This window comes from Rhipicephalus sanguineus, chromosome 2, assembly GCF_013339695.2.
Source record: "Rhipicephalus sanguineus isolate Rsan-2018 chromosome 2, BIME_Rsan_1.4, whole genome shotgun sequence".
Lineage (NCBI taxonomy): Eukaryota > Metazoa > Arthropoda > Arachnida > Ixodida > Ixodidae > Rhipicephalus > Rhipicephalus sanguineus.
The window spans coordinates 26,466,974-26,473,986 of NC_051177.1; positions in this window are offsets into that span (position 1 = coordinate 26,466,974).

Below are 7,013 nucleotides of genomic sequence, written 5' to 3' on the forward strand. Positions count from 1 at the left end.
AAGACTGCACATAGTCGTCGTGAGTCGATGTTGACGTGTTTATGTGGATGTACTATTTTTTTCTCATTTTAACAGCGAAGCCGTTTAAGCAGGCCGTAAAAACTTCGGCGTGTACAAGTGTGTACAATAACTATCATCATTATCAACGGATATGTGCCCCAGAAATTGGGCGAATCCCACTACTCACCGCTGGTCCACTAAAAATGAAGAAGGCAACAGACGGGCGGCAAACACCAATTAGGATTTCTAGACAGGCGTAACCAGTAATTGAGAAAAGCTTTAATAAACCGTCGGGATTAAGCCAATGATAAACACCGGGGCCGCACGTTTCAGCTTCGCTGAGAGAGAGAGAGAAAGCTCTTTAATGAAAAACAGAGAATTCTGCCGGCGTACCTAAATTCGCTGAAGTATCTGTACGGAGCGCTTCAGCGGTACGTACAAGAAAAAATTCTAGGGAACGGGAAAGGCAACGGCGGCTGCGAGAAGACCCCGAAGCAATGGGAGCCCTACGAGAACGACAACGTGCCCCTAGATCTATATGGGAGGTGCGAGAGGTCGGTTTCAGCGCGGCTTTCTGTCTCTGGAGTCTGGACATCCGTGTCGTGTATGTGACTGTCTGTGGCTTAACTCGAACCTCTCTGCGCTGAGGAGCAACCTAGAAACAACCTAGAATCACATAGCTAAAGCCTAGTAACAACCTAGAAGCAGCCAGATTAAACTTCAGAATCGTCCAGCTTCGCTGTCCGCCATATTTTTTGTTATCCTGGTCTCCTTTTCTACACCCTTTGCTATTCCCTCAAGTCAGGAAAGAGGGCGGTTCTTCACGTGAACCTCACCGCTTTTCATCTTGCTTGTCATTGTCGATTGCTAAATACCGACGATAGTCCACACCTCGTTCAACTAAGCAGCCGCGCCACGGGGGTGTAGTGGTTATGGCGCTCGACTGCTAACCCGAAGGTCGCGGGATCGAATCCCGGCCGCAGCGGCTGCATTTTCGATAGAGGCGAATAAGTTTGAGGCCCATGTACTTAGACTTAGGTGCACGTTAAAGAACCCCAGGTGGTCGAAATTTCCGGAGCCCTCAAGTACGGCGTCCCTCATAATCATATCGTGGTTTTGGGACGTTAAACCCCAGATATTATTATTATCTTTCAACTAAACAGACGATAGTATAAGAATGAATAATTTTTCTTATTTATCGTGGCGGCATTTCAATGCAAAACGATACTCTTGGCACATTTTTTTTCTTATTCAACTCATCTAGTTCCAATAATTTCAGTGATAGAAAGTCACACTTTCGCCGCAAGGGGGAAGCAATGAATGCGACAGCAACAAATTGGAATGTTATACGAAGCAAGGGCAGCAGCTAGCTCCTGTAGCATCCGACTTGGCATAACTCAACAAAACGCCGGCGTAAGGAAACAGGGCCGCCTCAGCGAGCGAAGCGACCTTCGTGTTGTCTATCACTTCATCGTAAACCGAGCAGTGAGACCAGTACGTACAAAGGTATAAGCCGTTTGCTGATCTCCGTAAGTATAAGTGCGCGCGACCGCGCCCGGCTGAGGAAACTGCGGAGTCATGTAGCCGCCCTCCCTGCCCCTTGCACCCCTCCTCATGAGCTTTTCGCACGACGAAAGACGGCCAGCGCGTTTCCTCTCCACTAGATAAGCGCTTGTCGGGTGCCCTGGCACGCTTTCACTCGCACATAGCACGTACGACGCGTGGCGCGATACTATCGATTTGTACTATATACGGAACATCACGGCGGCACCGACGGCAACGTCAAAAACGCGCCGAGAGTGTCCATATAATTTCTATTGCTGTAATATTTACATAATACTTATACCTGTCCAATTTATATAAGCACAGGGCTACTACGTGCTTGATATCTCAAAACAGCCTGAATATTCCTTTCACGAGCGTGAAGGCAGCATTGAAAAACCACAACCCGAGTGCTCTAGAACGTCCCTCCACTGAGCACTCCACCTCGCCCGAGAATGTCTACGGCGATACCTCCTCATCGCAGGAGTGGTCACTGCGTATTAACGATTACCAGCAGCTATTCTTGTAAAGCGTGGCACCATTTTTATTTGAGAGGCGGCGCTGTGCTTAATTAGGTCGAGTGAAGGACGAACTTCGAGTCGAGGCTAGTTCGAGGATATACGGCCAGCCGTTAACAGATGCAGTCTGTCACGGAACGGCCATACCCCGGCCGACAAACTGCCTCGGGAGAAACGAGCAGCAACTTGTAGGTTTGGGCGAGTCGGTTCATGTCGTCGTTTTTTTCGCGCTGCTTCTAGTTTTCGAAACGAGCAGCATTTTGGGCCGGCAGAGCACCGAGTGCATCTCCTTCCTGCCGGAACTTTCCTTCCAAAAGCATCGTTATCGGCCACGGCACTTCCACGCGCTAGCCACTCGTTTCGATTGTTGCTAGTAAGGAAGGGCCTGTCTTTCTCGATTTGATCGACTCGACGCCGCCCATGCATTGTCCTTGTATAGCTCACACGCTTCTTCTCGGTGCTCGGCCTGCTCCACTTCTAGCATTTCGGCAGCCGCCCTTATAACGTCCCTTACGCAGAAACGAGGCCTCGGGTGATTCCCCAGTGACTGCCACAATACGTAACCTACATACTCAGATGGGTGCCATGTTGGTGTATGTGTGTATACGTGCGTGCGTTCGTGCGTCTGTAAGACTCTGCGGGCGATTATGACGGGCCCTTTGAAGTGGTGGCCACACGAGATCCTCACGCATCACTTCTCGATCATGGAACCCTTTGACGGGCTGGCTACTTAATTAGGTTTGGAGGAACGTGAAGGGAGAGAGAGAAAAGAGCTTCGGCGTACTTAGTATAATCTCAATGCCTTAGTACGTCATTTGCTCTCGACTTGCTGTCGTTAAGAATGTTTATTGATGGGGGCAGTGGTGAAGCCAGAAATGTTTTTTCAGAGGGAGGGAGGGGGGGGGTAATTATTTTTGTATGCAGGTTCGTGCGCGTTTGTATGTGCGTGTGTATGTGCACAGATGCAAGAGAGAAAAATATCGGGGGAGGGGGGGGGGATTAGCCCCCCTCCCCTCCCCTTCTCTGGCTTCACCAGTGATGGGGAGAGAGGCGCAATAGTTGTTGCGAATTCCACTGCCAGCGGTGCATAGGAAAGAGAAAGGAGAATGAAGAGGTAAAGTTAAGCGCTAAAATATAAGCATAAAAAAGGAGACATGGAGGGAGGCACTTTACTCGTTGATAACGTTGTGTGTTGATCGAAATTATAAATCACTCTGTCGAGTGCACATGCGGGCCAGAATCTGCAGGCTCAGTAATGAGAACTTATTCAGCAGTTCGCGAATATGCTGCTCCTTAGTTGAATAGCTTTAGGGGCACTTTTTGTGTGTCGTGATTTGTGCCTTACTCCTCCATCAAGTGAGGGAAGAAAGCGAGAAAAAAGAAAGGACAGGGAGGTTCGCCAGATGCAAGTTCTGCATTTTCTAGACAAAACAAACAAAAAAAATCAAGCAGGGAAGTAGTGCTAGCTGTGCGCGGAGTACGTGAACGTTCATATGAACTGTCTCCTTTACCAGCTCTACCGTTCTTTATTTCGGCTACACTAGCTGCAATAAAGCTGAAGCCGTCCTATATACTACACCTAATGCGGGCATTTTGATTTAAAAGAAATCAGTTTTCATTTTATCATTTAGTAGTCAACATATCTCCGTAAAGATTATCGAAAATGAACTTAAAAATGAGTTTAATATGGTGGAGCGTTTTTGCTTCGTGTCCCTTTACGAAGAAAAAATTTCACACACGGGTAATAACTATATACCCTAAACTGAGAATAATTCTGGAGAAAGTCGACGCGAGAGAACGCAATATAACTAAACTGTTGAGATCATTTGATGCTTAATATCATACATTTTGCCTTTGAGGTGACGTAATAGTTGCGATTCGGTGGTAATGTTATGCAGGAAGCTGGCACAAGTTTGTCCGATTGTTACTGGGTGAATAGATGTATGACTCGTAGTTTTGGTACTAGTTTGTTCCTCATCGTCCCTGCAACGATATAGTGTGCGTAAGTTTCTCATTGCTGCTTAAGATTTATCCACATATATATATATATATATATATATATATATATATATATATATATATATATATATATATATATATATATAGATATATAATTCTTTTTTGCCGTCCAATTTGCTTAGAAAGTTATCGTTATGTATAACATAAAAATGCAGGCTTATTTGATAACTTAGGAGCGCAACGACCCGTTATCTATCCATTTTGCTGGAAAACAAAATGCAATGTTAAAAACATTAACTGCTATGGTCACAATAGCTAAATTAGACAGTGAGAGCGAGTGAAAAAAAGAAGCAGGTTGTAATTCAGGGAACACCAAACTTGGTGAAATTCATCTATTTATTAAGCTTTCGTTGATACCTTAAAGAAAACAGTGTGCATTGCTAAGCATTTATTTTGAAATGGCTCTTTCACTATAGCAATAAAAATGCTCCGCAACGCACACTAAGACAAGAAGCCGTATGTAAAACGAAGTTGTTTTGCATACCTCTCTCTGAATGACGTGGCAAACACCTTCAAAAGAACGAACGTCTTTCGTCAAATGATTTCAGGAAAGGAATTGTATGTAAGGTCACCCTATGGAACGGGCTCTTTTAACCGTATTGAACGCGAATTGTGTTCTGCCTTGACTTGGTGTCGGTGGGGGAGGACACCCTTTCTTGGAGGGCGAGGTGTTTTGTTGTGTAACACGGCAGCTCGCTTGCAACACATCCGCTCGCTGTCAACAGCGCGTAAGTGGGCCGAACACGGCTTGTAGGTGCCACACGGCGGTTCTCCCGCAATGGAAGCCTGACTGTTGCGAGACAGACCGGACAGGCTGGAACCAAAGGGCGGTTGGCTGTATGTGAGAGGAGCGGCGGCGTTACGTTGAAACATTTCTCTAAGCGATGTAGCTGAGATTTTTGCTTGAATCAGAATAGGTTTCTTTTTTTTTTACGTACGCTGTAGGAACAATGAACAAATGAAAAAATTCCGGAACTTACTCTTTCGTGGCGGTGTAAACGTATACCGTATTCATACTGTGACGGATGTGAGGGTTATTTCCGTACTACTCGAATTATTTAATTATTTCCGCACTGCTGCCATGTATATTTACAGGTCGCCAGAGCCTTTGTCAAGGCGTTCTCACGGCCTTTAGCCCTGGCGACCTTCCAGTTTTTGCCTGGTAAATGAAAAAAAATGCAATTTGAATTTCAATGCAGTGAATATTTACAAGAGTATTTCGGTAGCCAAACAAGAGGGCATATTTCGAGGTTTCACGAAATACAGCGCTTCATCTCTTTCACAATGTCGTTACGTTGATTGGCTTACGGTACCGGCCAGGGGACGTAGCCAGGGGGGGGGGGGTTGGAGGGGTTCAACCCCCCCCCCACGAAATTTTTCAGTTTTGCTTGCGTATATATACACGCACACATACAAACACACGCACGAACATACATAAAGTATGGTTGAACCCCCCCCCCCCCCCCCCGAAAAAAATTTCTGGCTACGCCCCTGGTACCGGCGACTGCATCAGCCAGGCAATTGAAATGAAGTTTAATCTAGGTCATTTTGAGCAATTTCTGATATTTCGGCAGCGCGGTCGTAGTGAGTGCATACACTTATTGAAGATCTGTATAAATTAAGTAAGAAATCACCTGCCTCGTCACGCTGCTCATCTGTGAAATTTTGTCCGTCTATCCCGAACGGTGGAAGATGGTAAAAAAAAAAAAAGAAAGAACTTGCGGACGCTTGAGCTTCGCTTCAAGAGTAGAACGCGATAGCGTGACCTAACCCTGACCCGCCGCGATGGTCTAGTGCTTACGGTGCTTGACTGCTGACCCGAAGGTCGCAGGATCGAATCCCAGCCGCGGCGGTCGCATTTCGAGGGAGGCGAAATGCTTCAGGACCTTGTTCTTTGCATGTCAAAGAACAACAGGTGGTCGAAATTTCCGGAGCCCTCCACTACACGGCGTCTCCTATAAGCATAAGCAGCAAGATAGAACTTGCATGAGCAATTGAGAGAAATGGGGGAGGAGCGTTGGGCTAGGAAAGTTTTCAGTTACTTGTACATTAGGAATGTAGATACAAAATGGAGGAAGCGAACCAGAAAATTGGCAAGTAAATACTTAGGAAACGGCAGGAGACCGAACCAAAGGGAAGTGTCGGTTAAGAAGAAGGTGAAAGAAACGGAGAGGGACACGTGGAAAATAGAGATGATTACGAAATCAGCACAGGAGGCCTACAGAACTTTCGAGCAGGAAATTACCAAGGAAAAGATCTACGATAATTCTCGGGGTACATCTCTGCTGTTTGAGGCCAGGACGGGAGTACTGCGGACCAAGACATGCCGAGCCAAATACGAAGGGATAGACACGTTGTGTAGAGAGGAAGAGGAAACGGCTGAACACTTGATACTGGTCTGTAAAGGGCTTTACCCTATAGTCCAAGATAATGGCACAGAAAATTTCAAAGCATAGGGGTTTAAGCAGTGAAGGCAAAATAGACTTTAAGCGTGTAGAAATAACCAGGAGGAGGTTATCTGATTGGTGGCTACAATCAAGGCACGAGTGAAAATGATATCCTTCACTACATAGTGCTAGTACTTAACTTAATTCACTGTGTAATACGGTTAGGTGGCGTGAGCCTCCGCCCGATCTAAAGGGTAGAGCCTTATCCACCCATCCATCGTGGTTTTGGGACGTAAAACCCCAACAATTAGTAGCCATTAGCGTGATCTAGCCCCGTTCACACTTTCTCATTTGCTGCCAGGCTTCGCTTCTAAGTGTGCACCTGAACCGTGCAACGAGGAATGTATGAAATGCATACATACATACATACATACATACATACATACATACATACATACATACATACATACATACATACATACATACATACATACATACATACATACATACAGTAAATGCACACTCGAATGCAGAGTGATCAATAACG